This window comes from Macaca nemestrina, chromosome 9 (assembly GCF_043159975.1).
Source record: "Macaca nemestrina isolate mMacNem1 chromosome 9, mMacNem.hap1, whole genome shotgun sequence".
NCBI classification, from domain to species: Eukaryota; Metazoa; Chordata; class Mammalia; order Primates; family Cercopithecidae; genus Macaca; species Macaca nemestrina.
Genome location: NC_092133.1, coordinates 4,253,562 through 4,272,754, shown reverse-complemented (window position 1 = coordinate 4,272,754; position 19,193 = coordinate 4,253,562). Strand labels below are relative to the sequence as shown.

The following is a 19,193-nucleotide window of genomic DNA, read 5'->3' as shown; positions in this document are numbered from 1 at the left end:
AAGCGGCTTGGTCCGGAGAGGGGTCACCACAGCTGTTCTCAGTAGAATATTAAGCAGAGAGAGTTAAGCACAGAGAGCTGAGAATTAGACTGGTTATCTACATAGACATCCAAATATAAACCTATAGAGTATCTGTGAAGGCAGACTCTCCCGTCATCTGCCCCATCCCTGGGCAGGTGACTAGGAGATGGTTTTGTTATTTTCAGGGCCCACTCAGTGGCTAAAACACTCTGAGAGATGAACAGATTTTAAAAAAACGAAAGCTTAGCACACTTGGTGGGTGGGGCTGTGAAAACTTTGAAGGAAACCGCGTCAAGAGCCTGGCTGATTGTTAACAACACATTAACTCAGAGGGCCAGGATACTTGCTGGGACCCAGAGCGTGCCTGCAAGTAGCAGAGGAGAGCTGGCCTTACTCTGCCGCCTGTCCTGTCTGTCTTCCTGGGCCCTCCCTCTCCTGTTAGAATTTGAATAGTGGAGTGGTATCTGCCACAGTCAGGGGCCTGGATGAAGTAGGCCTCCAGTACAGAGCTATACTCAGGTACTTTTCAATGTGTGTGTGTATATATATATATATATATATATATATATTTTTTTTTTTTTTTTTTTTGAGACGGAGTCTCGCTCTGTCGCCCAGGCTGGAGTGCAGTGGCGCGATCTCGGCTCACTGCAAGCTCCGCCTCCCGGGTTCACGCCATTCTCCTGCCTCAGCCTCCCGAGTAGCTGGGACTACAGGCGCCCACAACCGCGCCCGGCTAATTTTTTGTATTTTTAGTAGAGACGGGGTTTCACCGTGGTCTCGATCTCCTGACCTTGTGATCCGCCCGCCTCAGCCTCCCAAAGTGCTGGGATTACAGGCGTGAGCCACCGCGCCCGGCCAATGTATATATTTTAATAATAATAAAAAATATCTGGGCCAGGCACGGTGGCTCACGCCTGTAATCCCAGCACTTTGGGAGGCTGTGGTGGGTGGATCACCCGAGGTCGGAAGTTGGAGACCAGCCTGACCAACATGGTGAAACCCCGTTTCTACTAAAAATGCAAAAATTATCCAGGTGTGGTGGTGCGTGCCTGTAATCCCAGCTACTTGGGAGGCTGAGGCAGGAGAATTTCTTGAACCTGGGAGGTGGAGGTTGCAGTGAGCTGAGATTGCGCCATTGCACTCCAGCCTGGGCAACGAGAGTGAAACTGTGTCCCAAAGGAAAAAAAAATCTGTATCACAATAACGATTTAACTAATAGTATTAGGCACTACTTTAAAAAGGCTTTGCTGTTAGTAAGGTTGAAGGAAATAGAGCCCTAGGTAACATTGGGTAGCACTTTGTTCAGCTGCTCAGATTCTTGAAACTTGTTGAGGTCTTACGTTGATATCACCTGGGGCTTACCTTTCATTGTTTGGGTTTCCTTCCCAGGTGTCTCAATCAGGGCCTCCTCTCTTCTTTTGCAGGGAAGAAGGGGGCAGGAAGGCCTGAAAAAGAACTTGCCTTCCCCATTGCCCCCTTAGAGTTTGTTCCTCTCCAGTCTTCTTCCTACCCTTTCTTAGGACACCAAAGCCCTGACTCTTCTGGTATTTTATAATAAAATAAACTTACTAAATTGTCCTGTTTTGCAGAGGACATACGTTTAGGAGCCAGTGACTCAAACCTTCCGGTTGGTTTTTTTTTTTTTTTTTTGGTGTTAATACCCTTTTCAATTTATAGTATATTCTTTTTGATAGAAAGAAAATGAAGGCAAAACTGAATTTTCTGCATTATCTTTTCCTTTAGCATTATTCTTTGATTGTTTTTGCGCTTCATTCTGACCCCCTTCCCCAGCATAAAGTTCCTTGTTCAGATCCACTTGCCGTGAGGTTTTTGACTTCCCTTTGGGACTCTAGTTCCTCCAGGGGACACATTGAACCTCCCAGACCCTGAAGGGCCCTGTACTCATTTGGCTCTTGGGCTGCTACTACAGTCCTTCCTGACTCTCTGTTTCCTGGGACAGGTAGCTTTTGATCCAGCTACTTTCTGGGCTCGGGTCTTACCACAGAATATTATTTTATTACTTTTAGAGACAAGGGCTTGCTCTGTCGCCCAGGCTGGAGTGCATAGCTCACTGCAGCCTCAAACTCCTGGGCTCAAGTGAACCTCCTGCTTTGACCTCCTGAGTAGCGGGGACTACAGGTGTGTGCCACCATGCCTGGCTAATATTTTTTTTTAGAGGCAGGGTCTCCCTATATTGCCTAGGGTGGTCTCGAACTCCTGGACTTAAGTGATCTTCCCTCCTAGACCTCCCAAAGTGCTGGGATTACAGGCATGAGCCACCGTGTCTGGCCCTGCAGGATATTATTTAAACCAGACCTGAAGGATTTAAAGTCAGAGACACATAAACCATAACCTGACCGTGGGGTGGTATGGTCTTTATATAGACACTCATGATGTGCAAGCCAGCCCTACGCCCCACTCTTGGTTTGAAGTGAAAGGGTTTATCTGGGAGGGAGGAGGTTTGAGCTGTCCAGGAGGGCCGTTGGTTGGCATGAGGAGTTTGTGAACCTATGCTGTTAGCTCTGCAGGCCTGTCTTGGGCAGAGCTAAGTAGAAGTTGGAGACCTTGTGTTGTGGACCAAATGTTGCAAGATGTATGTTCTGTGGCTTTTCATTAACTGCTGCATGTCTGCTGGTTGGTGGAAATAGTCTGTTTTTTTTTTTGACTTAAAAAAATTGACAGTACAGCTTATATAGGAGGGCTGCGTGGTTTGGGGAAAACTAATTAATGAATATAGTATGGAATGTAATGAATGAGTTCCTCCTTCATAGAGCTATTAAAGTGATTTACGAAAAGGAAGAAATCATTTTTTTGATTTTGTTGATCTTTGAAGTATTAGAGTGGCTTTGGCTGGTGTGGTTCACCTGTAAAGGGATCAAACACTGAGACCTGCCAAGGTGCTGGGTCCCGGCAGCGAAGCCAGTCGGCGGCAGCCTGCACGCCCGAAGCTCCTCCAGCTAAATAACTGAATAGGCCGCCCTGGGGGCTGCCCATGCAGATGCACTGAAGGGTGAAACTTGGTTTTGACCCCACAAGTTGTTTTCAGTTGAATCAGTGGCTTAACAGCAGAGCCGGGTTCTCCAAGGAGGCCTCATGTCCCCTTCACCCCCCACCGGAGGTAGCTGTTCTAAAACCAGTAAAAAATTCTACAAAAACATTTTCTTATGGTTGTTAAATTGGTCATAGTGTGCGTAACCACGAAAGGAATGGTGAGAGCGCGACAAATGGCTGGTGTGTTCACTCTTCTGCTCCTAAAAGTTTCTTGGTAGAGTAATTCTCTACCCGTGATGCTTGTGAAGTGGGCAAAGTCTCCCACCCAGCCCTGTCGCCCATTCCCAGAAGCCTGAGCTGGGGGACACCGAATGGATAGTCCACCAGCGGCGTGGCGTGTACAAGCAGGCACTTGTTAAATCTATTTGTTTTTATTATAGGCATCGTTCTGCCAGTCACAGTGATGTGTTTATGGACAATTTTCTGCAAGCACAGCGCGGGTGGCAGTGTTTACCGACAAATTGAGTCATATGCATAGAGGTTTAGAAAACTTTTACCTTATTGACAGATCAGGCAATTCTGGCACAGGATGTTCAGAGATATTTAGGTGGGTAAAGAGAGTGAATGAATCTCAGGGCAGAGAAGGAGATGGGGCATTGTATGTTGAAATGTAATAATTGCTAGTTATTTATCATTTGTTTTTAAACTTTTAGCTACATTTTACTCCCCAACCAAGAGGACTCGGGTGGGCAGCCAGGGATGTCATGTTCAGGCGTCTCTCCTGCTTGTGTGGGGTAAGAGCCACCACCGGAATGCGGTTCCGGCAAGGCCTGACGAGTCACAACCCCTCGAATCTGTTGCTCTCCGTAAAGTGGGGTCTTCACAAGCAACAGCGGCAGAGTGTTTCTCTGAGGGTGGCCTGGGCCCTCTGCATCAGAATTACTGTGGGTGCTGGCTAGAGAGGTCTCTCGATTACAGGGCCCCATGGCAGACCTACAGGATCAGAACCTAGGGATGCCAGGGGATTCTGGCAGACCCTAATGCTTGAGCACCTCTAGGGAAGTCCTTAGGATCCTCTGGGAAGTAGCACTGTCCAGCCCAGGCAAGCTCCGAGTCCCTGTTCCAGAAGGATCCATTGGCAGTTGGCATTGCTGCAGGTTGTCTGTGCATATGGGTCTGAGTACGGTTTTGTAACTCCTGAGAGATGTGAATCTCTTCAGATTGCAAACCCAACATGTTATCATAGCATTCGAATTTTCAGTTTTGTGGTTATGACCAGGTGCAGATGTTACCAAAACTTTAGCGTTAGTTTTAGCGTTAGTTTTACAAACAAATGTGAAGAATGGACAGCCATATCATATTTCACCCCCCCTTTCCTTTTGAGAGGGTTGTCTTGTTTTTATCCCCTGCTGGGTCAAAGCATTTTCCTGGTCTCAGGTGAGGGTTAACTTTCAGAGGCACAGCTGAATACATTTTGTGGAACAGAATTGAGCTTTTCTACAGAAAGTGCCAGAACCGTGTGTGGGAGTGATGCTGTTTCCTAGCTGGGTCACCCTGGGAAACTCTTAGCCCTCCAGGCACCTCCTCATCTATTGGGTGGGGACGATCATGCTTATTCTGTCCACCTGGGTAGTATAAGCACACGAGACAATAAATCCTTATTTTTTTTAAAGTAAAATTTCTACCCACTACATAGGTAGAAATTTTAATTTGGAGCTGAGTCTCATGGAAGGATGAAACGAGAAGACGGTGAAGAACCATTTCGAGCCCCTGTTTTCCCCGAGTCCAGTCCGAATCTTTATTTTGCAGATCTGCACGCACCAAGCCCTCACCGGGGGCATGTGCGTGGTAGTCAGGAGCGCACCTTCTGGGAACAGACTGGCTTCCATTTGGACCTGGCTTCACGAGTTATAATCCTGTGCCCTTGAGCAGAGTTACTTAACCTTCCAAGGCCAGGTTTCTCCAAAAGTAGGGCCAGGGACAGTTCCCATCAGAAGGAGGCCTGGCCCTGCGGAGGCCTGAATGAAGGCGGCTGGTGTTTGTGGATACAGAGTGGCTCTGGTTTTGGTGGAGGCAGGACTGGAGGTCGGGGTCACTTGGCCACATTTGCCACCTCGGTGTGTCTGAGGTTCCAGAAGGTCGCAGAGCATGTCTGTGTGCAGGATAAGGTAGTTCCCTATTCATTTGCTAGGTCTCTGAAATCCTTTTATCTGTAAAGAGGCTACTGGCTCTGCCACCTGTTTCTGTCTTTTCACAGTAGACATTATCAAGGTGGCAGCGTTCTGAAGGTTCAGGTGTGCCGTGTCAGCCTAGAGAGGGCAGGTGGGCTTCGTGTGTGCTCCTAGGGGCACTTGGCAGTTGCTGACAGCCCGAGACACTGTGTGGGAACCTTGACATTATTCGTCTGTTAAATTGAAAGAACTTCCCAAAGGACCAACACAGGATCCGACACGATGGCAGTGGCCAGGAACCAGCAGTGACACCAGCATGTGACAGTGTTTTCCCATGTGTGACGGCCGTTTAGACCACAGCAGTGAGGGGTAACGCCGGTCCGCTGGGTAAGCTTGGTCAAAAATGGGAAGTCTGCAGCATTTCGTGTGTTTGTGGAAATGGGCCTTATTTTTATTTGGGGTGTCTCTTTAATCTCCTGTCGTAGTTCAGCTCACCCTGGTGGTGGTTCTGGGCGTGCTGCGCTTGTTGCCTTGTACAGACCAACTTAGGAAATGCTCACTGTCACCCCAGGAAGGAGAAGGCGCTGGGAGTGTCTTTGTGTTGCATATGAGGAACCCAGGACTCGGAGAGTTTGAGTGACTTGCACAGGCCTCCTGGGGTAGAGGTGGAGTTTTGTTTTCAACCCAGATTTATCTGATAACCAGGCACAGGCTCACAACCACTTGTGCCAGGCTGTCTTTGCAACGATGAACCTGAGAAACTATTAGAAGTCCTTTAAGGGGCAAGACAGGGCATAACAGACACATACCTGTTTATGTAGCTAAAGTTTTCTGAACATCAGTGTGACCCCAAGTGTTGTCTTTAGCACTGTGGGAGAAACAACGTGCCCAAGTGTATTCCTGCTTGAAGGTGTTGGGGACCCTGCCAAGGCAGACAACCGTAGGCGAGGCTGGGTGTAGGGATGGCAAAGCTGTCCCTGCGTGTGCCTTGTGCCTACCCCACACCCCACTAGAGAGTAGAGCAACCAGGGCAGTGGGGCCAGAGGAAAGATGGGAGGATGCAGAGGGCCAGCCATGTCCCGGGACTGTGCACACACCTCACTGTGTCCCCGCAGGCCAGGGACCCATGCCTGATTCCCTCTGAAACATTTGTGGGACTGCGGCTACTGGTCAGGTTTCTCCAAGTGGCCCAAGGGCTGGGCATTTTGAGCAGAGCGGTGGGACTGTGGACGCGGATGCATCTGGGGACCTGGCCATAGTTCAGTTTGAGCAGGGTGTGGCAGGCATGTGGGGCTGGACAGGAAGGCAGAGCCAGTCGGTGGGGCCAGGGCCTAGGGAGCCCAAATGCTGCACTGGGTGAGGGGCCTTGGGAGCCTTGTGAGTGGGGAACACCAGCCTGTCAGCGCTTCCCAGAGAAGATCACAGGGCTGGCAGGGGGCTGATTGGGGTAGAGGAGGCAGGATGGTGGCAGTAGGCCTGGCAGGGCAAGGACAGTTTCAGGAGGTATAGCTGGGGTCAGCCCTGGTGGCTTCTGGTGAGAGCTGAGCAGGTGGGAGTCGGAGAGTGTGGTTATGAGGGACTGAGTTTAGAATCGCTTTTCTTATTGAGAGAGAGGAAAGCCTTGGTGTGTGTGCTTTTTATGTGAGGGAAACCAGATAAAGGATCTGCCTTTGGAAGGGTAAACAGGCCCCCCTCTGCCCTGCCTGGCTTCTGGGTTCTGAGGCGGGAGATTGCCCGACTGCAACCACGTTCAGGCGAGGATGGCAGCAGTGGACCCAGGCTCATTGCCATTGCTCCCACCCCAGCCTGTCCCTGTTAGGGGCAACCTGTACGTCCTGCAGGAGTCACGGAATTTTAAAAACCAAACCATCAGGTGTTAGAGGTACAGTCACATCAGAATGCAAATTAGAAATAGTGTGTACTGAGGCCGAGTTTCCTTAAACACCATGACATGACATGACATGTTTTGTGGGCTGGCGTGGCTGAGCGTGCCTCTGGGCAGCAGAGATTGACGAGGGTGGCTGGGCTTCCTCCGGGCCCTGGGCTCGCCTCAGCAGCCTTGTCTTTGAGGGGCTCCCCGTGTGGTGGGGAGACCTGCTTGTCACACCCACACATTTTGTAGGTACTGGTGAGGGCTGGCTAGACCGAATGAGGTGAAGAGCTTGGCCTTTGTTGGGCTTGGTAAGTGGTTGAAGAAGGCCCCTCCGAGGAGGTGGCTTTTGAGTGGAGATTGAACAGTGAGAGGTGGCAAGGTCTGGGGAGGAGGCTCCCAGGGGAGGAGTGAGAGCTACAGGTGCCTGAATGGCTGCAGATCGGTGTGTTGGAAGCACAGATGGGAAGTCCCGGAAGGAGGGTCACGGGGTGGGGTGGGGGCGTTGAGGCCACTGTTGCAGGCCTGGATTCACTCTGGGAGTGTTAAAAGCCAGAGTCTCAGCCTCCTGCAGTTGTCATCTAGTTAAAGTTGTGCCAGCAGGGCAGGGCTGTGTGTGTCTGGGTGACGGGGGATCAGATGAGAAAGTGTGTGCCACCCTCAGCCAGGTGTGTGAGAGGCGTGGGGCCCGGCGGATGCAGTGGGTCTTGTTAGTAAGGCCTTTAACGCTCAAGTGGAAGTTCCTAGAATAATGGGCAAAGAAAAGGAATGATGTGTTTCTAAAAGTTACTGAATTTAGCTATCCCAAAAAAGCCCATGTGTGCTGTTCTTTATTGTGCAGAAAAATTCGTTTCTGTCACCATTGCGTTATCAACAGAATAAGCCGTCGAGTCAGATGGATGCTGTGGTTGTGCGGGGTGCGGGCCGCTCAGCACACTCCCAGTGCCCCTGCAGGCCATCAGTCTCCAGCCCAGGCCAGCCTGAAAGGCAAGCGACGTGGGAAGGGAGGGGCTTCCCACCAGGACACAGGAGGTTCCTGAGGAGGCCGCTCCCATGGTGCCACTTCTGAAATAAGGAAGAACTGTTCTGTTCCTTAGAAGGAATGCACAGGTTCTGAAGTTAATGTTCTTAAAGTTTAACGTTATCCACCCTCTTGGCCACAGTTGACCACCCTGTAGTCGTCCTTGGCTCAGCAAGAGGACAGGCTCTTGGAGAGCCACAATCTGTGACCATATAGGGGACCAACCATTTGCCAGGAGGCAGGACTTTCCGTGCTAAAACGGGGATGTCCCAGGCAAATGGGTGGGTGGTCCCTGCCTCCCTCAGCTCTCATTCCAGGGTCCTCCTGGGCGTCACTGCTGTCATTTGGCCACTAGCTTGCGTCCACCTGGGCCTTGAGGCAGAAGCAGTCATTTTATTTTATTTTTTTTGTCCTCCGGAAGCATGGGCTTGTAAGCCTTCCTGTTGTATTCTACCGTGAATGTAATTAGAACGTCTCCCAGAGCCTGGGTCATCTCCCATTAGCTGGACGTGGCCCCCGCTGTCCTTGTCGCATTTTTTGGATTGTTTGTCACTCCGGAAAGCCTTCGGGGTCATTGTTCTCACTTCCTCAGACATTTTTCTCTCCTGGGTGTGGGGATCTTTTGCTCATAAGACTTCCCTTCCTTGGGCCTGAGACGCTTCTCCGCCAGCTGTGAAGATCATGACAGTTGCAGCAGATAGCTTCTTGGAAAGGTGGAAGGCTCTGGTGTTGGCCAGGGAGAAGCAGCTCCATGGTCTCCAGGGGTGTCCTGGGTTCTCGGGAATCCCGCGGCTCCAGGGGGAACTGCTGTCCGGGGCATTGCTGGTTCCATGGTCAGTTGGGGTTCCTGGGTGCTCACACTGCCCCGGCGTAGCGGGCCTGACTCAGGATGCTGGGACCATCGCCAGGCTGCTGGGAGTGGCCGGGTAGAGAGGTCAGCTCTGGGACCAAGGCCACGCTGGGGCTGCAGGGCTCGGCTGGAGGGGGTGCTGCCCTGTGTGTCCTGCCACAAGGCGTCGGGGACCCTCCCAACTCAGGGTGTCCTGCACGCCCACACCGCCTCCCTCTTCTATCTTTGAGGCACCTGGGAAGCTTCTGGACATGTTGAATCCACACCAGACTGAGTGGCGGGGTCTGCCACAGGAGTGGCTTAGTGAGGACCAGAAAGAGTTTTGAGCTGGGCACTGGCACAGACAGGGTGAGAGCTAGCCGCATGGTCCTCACAGCCTCCCTGCATGGACCCCACTTGCAGGGCAGGCAAGTCTGCGGCCTCGTGGGACCCCGGCAGTGCTGGCCTCCTGCGTTTGGGCCTCTGCATCTGTGCTCTGCCCTGAGGTTGGGTGAGTGGGGGACCCGTGTCCCTCTCTTCCCAGAGCTGCCTCTGCTCTATCCTCAGGGAACCTCTTCTGACCTGACCCCCACCCAGATGTCCTCTACTGCCCTCTCTGAATCCTCCCCACTTTCATTTCTTCCAGAAGCTACTTCAGCCCCCATAATCTCTGCCTCTCTGGGGCCCTTCACACATTACTGTTTTCTACTTGGCTTATATTGTTTCCATCTCTTGATGGTGGAATGCTAGATTGGATGCTCTCCAAAGCCTGGTGTGTGGCTTCTACTTAATGGAAGGTCCAGCACAGCGTGCTGGGCACAGGGTGCTGCGGACTGAAGCATGTCCCCAAGATGCATAGGCTGAAGTCCTGACCTCCAGTTTGGCTGTATTTGGAGACAGGGCCTTTAGGAGGAAATTAAGGCTGACCGAGTCACAGGAATGGGATCCTACTCCACTAGGATTGGTGGCCTTAGCGGAGAAGGAGAAGATTGCTCCCTCCCACACCGTGTGAGGACACAGCAAGGAGGAGGCTGTCTGCAAGCCAGGAAAGGAGCCCTCACCGGAAACGGAATCAGCCAGGACCAGCAGCTCTCACTTGCCAGCCTCCAGAACCGTGAGAAAATAAATGTCTGTTGGTTAAGCCCCCAGTCTGGCGTTTTGTTATGGCAGTGCAGGCAAACCAATATATAGGTGAATTACAGACTAAAGTTGTTTCAGTGGCACAAAACTCATCAAGGGATTGTGTACGAAGTTGGAATTGGGAGCTGAGGATAACTTTGTCATCAGACAGTGCTGCAAAAAGTCACTGTTCTCAGGTTTAACTCTTGGCATCCCAAAAGATGTGAGTGTATCGTGGTAAAAGGCAAATAACAAACAGAAACCCAGATTTCATGACCAGAAACATCAGTGGTGGTGGGAACAGGATACAGCAGGCAAAACAGGAGACCCCAGAGGCCAGCAGGCCATGGAAAGGCCTGGTGCTGTCCTGGCCCTGGGTGGGCATGCTCTGGTAAGCGGTAGAGGAACCTTCACCCTGATGGGAAGGAGAGACCAGCTCAAATGCTGCAAGACTGAGTTTTTTAAACCAGTCTCTACAGGTTTATTGGGATTCTTTTTGTTGGTTGATTGATTTTTTTTTTTTCCCCTCCAGATTGGTCAGTATACACACTCTGATCTGGCCTGGTTCAAAGGACAGCATGTGGTCGTCTGGTTGGACACCAGCTACATCTCTCAGAACCTACTCTTTGCTGCTTTTCAGGCTAAGATAGCTCTCGGAGACTGTTTGGAGGTCTCTGTTGATTTAGGGACCAGCTTTCTTGCTGAAAGCCCCCTGGCCCACACCTCACCATACTGGCTTATGTGGCTGCTGATGGGGCGACATAGAAAAGGTAGATAGAAAAGGTTAAATTTGCTTCTGTCTAACTCACCAATTCATGCCGTGGATGGTAGATCTGCAAAATATATAAAGTTCATAGGGATTTTATGATTGTTGCAAAGGAAACTCAAATTGTCAGCCTTTTACTGAAGGATCTTGCCATTCCTAAGCTCTGGCTATGCCCCCATTCTGGCTGGCTGTGACCCTTGCAGCACAGGCTGGCATTATGCCCCTGTCGTTGGGCTTTGGGGGGCCCAGCTGTGCAGGGAGTGGATGCAGGGTGAAGCCAGAGTCCTGGCTTAGGGCATGTGCTCTGCTTCCTGTAGTGCTCTTACTATTTAAAGTGCGGATTTGAATTCTTCGTTATCTTTTATTTATTTATTTATTTATTAGCACGGCTATGTTTGTTGTTCAATTCCATAGTGAGAGTCTCTAAGAATATGATTAACCTTGAGGGTCATCTTATAATGTAATTATTAATGATTGATTCTGTTTATCCTTGAAATCAATAGGAGAGGCATAATGGTTTGGTCTGTAGTTGGGCGTGATTTCTTACATTTCGTAAACACGGTTCTGTGACAGCAGTTGTATCAGTTTATTACCCAGAACATGTTTGATGAATCTGAAGTGTATGATTAGTTTTATGTAATTATTGTGATATGTAGTGTTCCTTACATGAGTTATGTTAATATGGCAAATAGTGTTAACATCTCCTGCCACTAATAGTTAGGGTGGGGACGTATAATAATTGATCTTCCTGGGAGTGCTGTAATGTAAAAACAATTCAGGCTGTTGGAAGTATATTTTACAAGTGTGCATTGGGCCTTGGGGATGTTATATTGAAAAACCCAATTGTACAGTTACCATGGGAACCCAATTAGAATAGATTGGTTGATTTTTTTTTTTTTTTTTGTCTTTCATCTTGACCAAAAATCTAATGTATTTTAAATGTTTTCATATGAAACTGTAGTCATATACTGACTTGCTATGCCAAACTGTTCTGCTCGTTTTTTTCCAACTTTAAGCTAAAATAGTGAAAAGTTCTCGAGTGGATCCTTATGAGAATGTCTCCCAGAGAGAATCAGTCACGTTTGGTGGAAAAGTTTGTGTGAGTGATGGTGGTAGAGTGGAGGTTGTGGAAAGCTTTTATGAGAAAAGGGAGAATGAGCATTTTCCTCCGAGGGCAGACAAGAACCCTCGCGTTCCTCCTTTGGTGGAGGACATGAGTGTGTTTCTCCATTCTCAGGTTTGTAGACGGTGAGATTAGGTCCCTAAATGGCCCTATCCGTGTTGTGGAGGGGTAGGGCTGGGGTTAGGGTGGGCTAGAGTGCTGGGGTGGGATCTGTGTTTGCCCTCCTTGCTGGGGGTCCTCACTTTGTTTGCTCTCAGAGCCTTTTTGCACACTTAAAACCTATGAGGGATCCCAAAGAGATTATGTGAGTTTTATATTAATACTTACCCCATTAGAAATTAGCAGTGAGAAATTTTAAAATATTAATTCATTTAGATAATAAGCCTATTAGCTTTTTGCATAAATAACATTTTAAAATAAAAAGTAGCTATATTTTCCATAAAAACCTATTAGGGAGGAATGTTATCAGTTTCCATTTTTTAAAACTTCATAATGCCTGGATGAATAGAAGACAGCTAGCTTCTCCTGCTTCCTTCAGTCTGTTGTGATATGTTGTTTGGGTTGAAGCACATCAAGAGAATCTGGCCTCACTCAGATAAGTAATTAAAAGGGAATAGTGTTTTAACAACTTTCTCAGATAATTGAGGATATTTTCCTTTGACGCTACATCAGGACTTGGCAAGTGGTAGTTTCCTGAGGGTTCATAGCCGTGTGCAATCTGAGCCCCCCTCTGTGAACTTTTTGTTCTCTATGATGTTAGAATCCATTGGTATGCCTTGCACTTTGAATGATTTCATAGTGTCTTTCATCGGCCCTGTGGAAAATGTTGCTTCATTGAGTTATACAGATCTTCCAAATATTGACGCTTCCTAATACAGTCCTAAAAATAATATTTGTTAGTATCACCACCTTTCTCCTTAGAAAAGGCATTTAGTATTGGGAAGCCATGGTGGTGGGTACCAGTATTGTAACATTTTAATCATCACTTGAAGTTTCTGGCTGGGCACACTAGCTCATGACTGTAATTCCAGCACTTTGGGAGGCTGAGGTGGGAGGATCACTTGAGGCCAGGAGTTGGAGACCAGCCTGGGCAATATAGCAAGATCCCTATCTCTACAAAAACATTTTTTAAAAATGAAAGTTCCCCTTTTATCATCAGCAGCAGATACTGTCAGTTGTGTTCATTACAGGTACAGACTGTCCAATTTTGGGAAAACGTCCGCCAGATACGCAAGTCTGAATAACTGTTGTTTGTGAGTCATTCACACTAGTAAGGCTTTTGTTGTAAGATGAAGTTGGCAAGTTCAGCAGCAGTCTCTGCCACTTGTGGAGCCCTCCTGGTGGCAGCGTCATTCTGGTTTGTGGCAGAAGTGCTTTGCTGCGCTTCCCATTAGGTCACAGAATGTTTAAAAGGGTCAAGATTTAGTAAAGTTTGCATGCTTCATCAGGACATTCTGAAGTGAACCTGCCTGTTGCCCTGACCGTGTCTTCTTGCAAGAGTTTGGTGTCAATATCTTGGCCCTTGAGGAGGCATCCACAGTTTTCCCCACCGTGGCTTCTCTGTCGTCTTTCACCGTGCAGTGTGTGGTCAGCCATAGTTTGTGCAGGTGCCCTTCAGCAGGTGGGGGATGTTTTACTCTTTTTTTTTTTTTTTTTTTTTTAGACGGAGTCTTTCTCTGTCGCCCAGGCTGGAGTGCAGTGGCCGGATCTCAGCTCACTGCAAGCTCCGCCTCCCGGGTTTACGCCATTCTCCTGCCTCAGCCTCCCGAGTAGCTGGGACTACAGGCGCCCGCCACCTCACCCGGCTAGTTTTTTGTATTTTTTTTTTAGTAGAATCGGGGTTTCACCGTGTTAGCCAGGATGGTCTTGATCTCCTGACCTCATGATCCGCCCGTCTCAGCCTCCCAAAGTGCTGGGATTACAGGCTTGAGCCACCGCACCCGGCCTGTTTTACTCTTTTCTGCAATGAATATGGTTTCATTGGTTTCCATGTCTTCAACCAGTTTTGTGTTCCTGGACAAGGGCCCACCTGGACTTGGTGAATTACTATTTTCATAGATTGCTGGATTTAACGTGCTGGTGCTGATGTGTTTGAGGATTTGTGTGTCTGTTCATGAGAGGTGTTGGCCAGCAGCATTCCTGGAGCGTCTGTCTGCCTTGTTAGGAGGGCATTCCTGCGCTCATAAAATGAGGCCTCTTCTATATTTTGGATTAGTTTGTGTACCATTAGCATTGTCTCTTCTTTAAATGCTTCATAGGATTTACCAGTGAAGCCATTTGTGTTTGAAGTTTTCTTTGTGAAAATAACATTAACTATGAATTCAGTTTTTTGTTTTTGTTTTTGTTTTTTTTGGTAGCTATAGGACCATTCAGGTCATTTCTTTCTTCTTGAGTGACTTTTTGGGATTTCGTGTTTGTCAAAGAATTTGACCATCTAATCTAAGTTTGTTGAATTTATTGGCCTAAAGTTATTTTTATATTCCTTTATTATCCTTTCAATGTCTGTGGGATTTTGAGTCATGTCGCTATTTTTATTCCTGATGTTGGTAATTTGCACGTTGTCCCCTTTTTTACTAACTGGTCTGGCTAGAGGTTTATCTGTTTCTTTTCAGAGAACCAACTTTCGTTACTTGATTTTTCTCTTTTTTCCTGTCTTACTGATTTCTGCTGTTTATTATTTCTTTCTTGTGCATACTTTTAGTTTAGTTTGCTTTCTTTTTTGTAGTTCTTAGGGTAGAGGCCTAGATCATTAGGTTTTCCTTTCTTCTTTTCTCATATAAACATTTAATGCTAAAAATTCTCTCTAAGCACTACTTTAGGTGTGCTCACAGGTAGACAGCGGTGTTTTCGTTTTGATTCAGAGCAGCATATTTCCCAATTTCCCTTGTGGTTTCTTCTTTAATGCATGGGTTATGTATTAGTACATCATTTAATTTCCAAGAATTTGGGGATTTAAAAAATATTGGGGTACTTTCCCAGTGTTTTTCTGTTATTGATCTATAGGTTGGTTACCTTGTAGTCAGAGGACATACCTTTTATGATTTTAATCCTCCTAGGTTTGTTGAGAGTTGTTTTATGGCCTGGAATATGGTCTACCTTGGTGAATGTTTGAAGAGTGTATACTCTGTGGTTCTTGGGTGGAGTGCTCTTTAAGTGTCAGTTGGGTAAGGTTTGTTGATAATGCTGTTCAAGTCTTCTACTTCCTTATTGAATTTTGTTTCCCTGTTCTAAAAATTATTAGGAGTATTGACATCTCCAGTTACAATTGGGGACTTGTTTATTACCCCTTTCAGTTGTATTGGTTCTTGGTTCATCTGTTCTAAGTGATTTCATTAGGTGCATACATGTTTAGAATTTTAACATCCTCATGGGGAGTTTAGAATTTTAACATCCTCATGGGGAATTAACCTTTACTGTTATGAAATGGCCTTCTCTAGTTTTGTTGTCATATTCCTTTTTTTGAAATTATTTGATATTAGGATAGCCACTCTAGCTTTCTTTTAATTAGTGTTTCTGTGGTAACTGTTTTTCCATTCTTTTATGTTTAACCTGTTCTTGTCATTACATTTAACGTGTGTTTCTTGTAGACAACACAGTTGGGTCTCTTGCTTTAAAAAATCTAATCTGACAATGTCTTTGTAAAATTGGAGTATTTAGACCATTTACATTTAATGTAATTATTAATATGGTTGGGTTTAAGTATACCATCTGACTATTCATTTGTCGTTCACTAATTTGTTCTTTTTGCCCTTCCTCCATCTTCCATAGCTTCTTTTCAATTATTTGGATATGTTTTTGAATGATTCCAATTTAACATTCTGTCTACACTATTGGCATATTAGCTATCTCTTTTCTTTTTTAGTGGTTGCTTTAGGATGTGTAATGTACATACTTAGCTTATGCTTATCATAGTCTGCATTCGTGTAATATAATACAACTTCATGTGCAGAATAAGTGCCTTAACAAAAGTATGCTTCAATTTCCCTCATCCCGTTTTTTTGTTATATTATTGCTACATATGTAATACAGTCCAAAATATAGTGTTATTATTTTTATGTTGGGCAATCAGTTTTCTTTTAAAGATATTTTAAAAACCCAGAATTTACGTTTATTTGCATATTTACTGTTTCTTGAAATCCTCATTCCTTTGTGTAGATCCTAGTTTCCATTGGGTATCATTTTTTTTTACACATGGAAAACTTGTACCATAATTTCTCAAGTGCAGATCTGCTGTATCTGAATTGTCATGTATTTGTTTTTGTTTTTTGAAAAAAGCCTTTGTCTCACCTGCATTCTAGAGAAAGTATGAATTCGAGGTTGACCTGTGTTTTTCCCTTTTAATACTTTAAAGATGTTGTTCCATTGTGTTCTGCCTTGCATAGTTTCTGATGATCAGTTTGCCGTCATTCTTAAATTTGTTCCTCTGTATGTAATCTGGCATTTTTGCCACCTCTGGCCACTTTGAGGTTTTCTCTTTGTCACTTGTTTTCAGCTGTTTGAGTATTTGTTTCTGTGTTTCTTCTGCTTGGATTTCTCTGAACTTCTTGCATCTGTGAGAACAGGTTACATATCCCTTATCTGAATGGTTGGGACCAGAAGTGTTTCTGATTTTGGATTTTTTTCAGATTTTGGAATATTTGCATATATATATATATAAAATGAGATATCTTGGGCATGTGACCCAAGTGTAAACATGGAATTCATTTTTTTTTTCATATATACCTAATCCACATAGCCTGCAGGAAATTTTATGTAACATTTTAAATAATTTTATGCTTGTTACAAAGTTTTGACTGTATTTCAACTGAGACCTGTCTTACGAGGTCAGGTGTGGGATTTTCCACTTGTGGCTTCGTTGGTGCACAGGTTTTGGGGTTTGGAGCATTTTGAGTTAGGGGTGCTCAACCTTGTTTTACCTTATACAGATTTTTCATCAGATTTGAGGAAATGTCACTGAATATTTCTTCCGATATTTTTCCTGCCTCCCCTTTTCTGAGGCTCCAATTGCACATGTGCTGCTTAATACTGTCCTGCGTCTCCCTGAGCCCTGCTCATTTTCCTCTGTCTTTTTGTGTTTCTGTGCCTTGATAGTTTAAAAAATGTTCTTTTCTTATTGTTGCTATGTTTTCCTTCTGCTGCATCTAATCTGTACATCATATCGATTGTATTTTTGACTTTAGATACTGCATTTTACATCTCTATATGCTCCATACGGGCCTTTTAAAATATCTTCTATTTCTCACATCACGTGCTGGTTTTCCTCTAGCTTCTCAAATATGGAGCATGTTTATAAGAACTGGTTTTATGTCCCAGTCCCCTTGTTTTACTCATCTCTACTTTTCTGGATATGGTTCTGTTGAATGATTTTTCTCCTGATAGTGGGTTATATTTCTCTGCTCCTTACATGTGTGTGTGTTTTAAATGGGATCCTAGACGTGGAGAGTTTTGTTGGTGAGTGCTAGATTATGTTGTCTTTTAAAAAACAGTTTTGGACATTGTTCTGGTGCAGGTTCAGTTTCTTGAAATCATTTGCATCCTTTCAAGGCATGCTTTTTTAAAAAAACGTTTTGTTAGGGCAGGTCCAGACCAGGTTTTAGTCCAGGGATAGTTTAGTCCTACTATTTATGCAGTGTCTTTATTTTATAAGGGTATGTGTATGTGTGTATATGTATCCGTGTGTGTATTATATATATATATTTATGTGTGTATTTTATATGTATTAAGTATATGTGTGTATTAAATATATGTATATTATGTGTGTGTGTATATATATATATACACATATATATATATATATGAAATAAGGCAGCTCTGAGGTCTTTACGTGATGAATGTTGTATTAGGACATCTTTCCACACTGGCTGGTGAGAACATGAAATATTCCCAGCTCTGTCTGTTCTCAGGAATTATTTGGGTTGCTACTTCTGGGGATCTTTCTTTGACCTCAGGGAGTTCCTTCTCAAGCAGTGTCTCAGTAGTCAGGCAGAGGCCACAGGGACTCTTCTGGAGATGTCTGGTGTGTTCTCTGAGTCGGCCCTTCCTCCCTGGTACTCCTCCCTGAAGATTCTAGGTGTTTTGTTCTTTTTGAATTCTGATCTCTTTCCCGCTTTGGTGAGACCACCCACTAGTTTTGGCTCAGACCTTCCACCTCAACACAGGCTGGAGGCTGCATCCAGCCCTTCCCTGGCGGCTGGCTCACTTTGCTTCCCTTTCCTTGGGGAGCATAGCTCCTGGCTGCTGTTGTCCTTGTTCTGAAGACCATTGTTTTATATAAAAGTTGAGCACCCCTAATTCAAAATCTGAAATGCTAAAGCATCTGAAAGTTTTTGATCATTGACATGATGCTCAAAGCTGATGCTCAAAGGAAATGCTTGTTGGAGCACTTTGGATTTTTGGATTAGGGATGCTCAAACTGTAAGTATTTGCAAATATTCCCAAATCCAGAAAAATCTAAAACCTGAAGTACTTCTGGTTCCCAGAATTTCAGGCTACTCATCCCATACTTTATTTTATTATAGCTGTTACATGTGGTTCTTGCTACTCTGTAATGGCTAGAAGTGGAATCCCCACCAAGTTATTAGTGGACCCATATTAACAACAACAAAAAAAGGCCTGCTGGGCTGCTACGGGACTGAGATTGCTCAGATTACACAAAGCCCTCTGGCCCTGACCCCAGACTTTTTAGTGGCCTGAAGTGGGTGAAAAGCTTCCCTGACTACTTTCTAGGCATGTTTAAGCCTGTTTATTCTGGTCCTCACAGAATAAGAATTCAAAGAACAGTAATTTTCAAGAAGACTTAATTTAAGTTCATCTTCCTTGTTAGACTTGATATATATAGGTAGATAGCCCTTTTTAATTTTTTTTTTTCTCATGGAAACAGAGTTGAAGAAAACTAATTTACCTTCTAAATTTAGAAATGATTTACCAAGTCAAGGTGTGGTTGGTTGCTTCCTTCCTTCCCTCCCTCCCTCCTTTTTTTTTTTTTTTTTTTTTTTTTTGAGACATAGTGTTGCTCTGTTGCCCAGGCTGGAGTGCAATGGTGTGATCTCAGCTCACTGCAACCTCTGCCTCCTGGGTTTAAGTATTTCTCCTGCCTTAGCCTCCCAAAGAGCTGGGATTACAGGTGCCCACCACCACGCCTGGCTAATTTTTTGTATTTGTGGTAGAGATGGGATTTCGCCATGTTGGCCAGGCTGTTCTCGAACTCCTGACCTCAGGTGATCCACCCGCCTTGGCCTCCTGAAGTGCTGGGATTACAGGCGTGTGCCACCGTGCCCGGCCA

The 19,193-nt window shown here is 45.8% G+C and overlaps 1 protein-coding gene across 1 annotated transcript in view; it reads left to right on the top strand.

The window, feature by feature from the left end:
• LOC105470645 (O-6-methylguanine-DNA methyltransferase) overlaps window positions 1-19,193 on the top strand; it is a 291,365-nt gene that overhangs the window by 868 nt on the left and 271,304 nt on the right. The gene's annotated exons all lie outside the window — the stretch shown is intronic.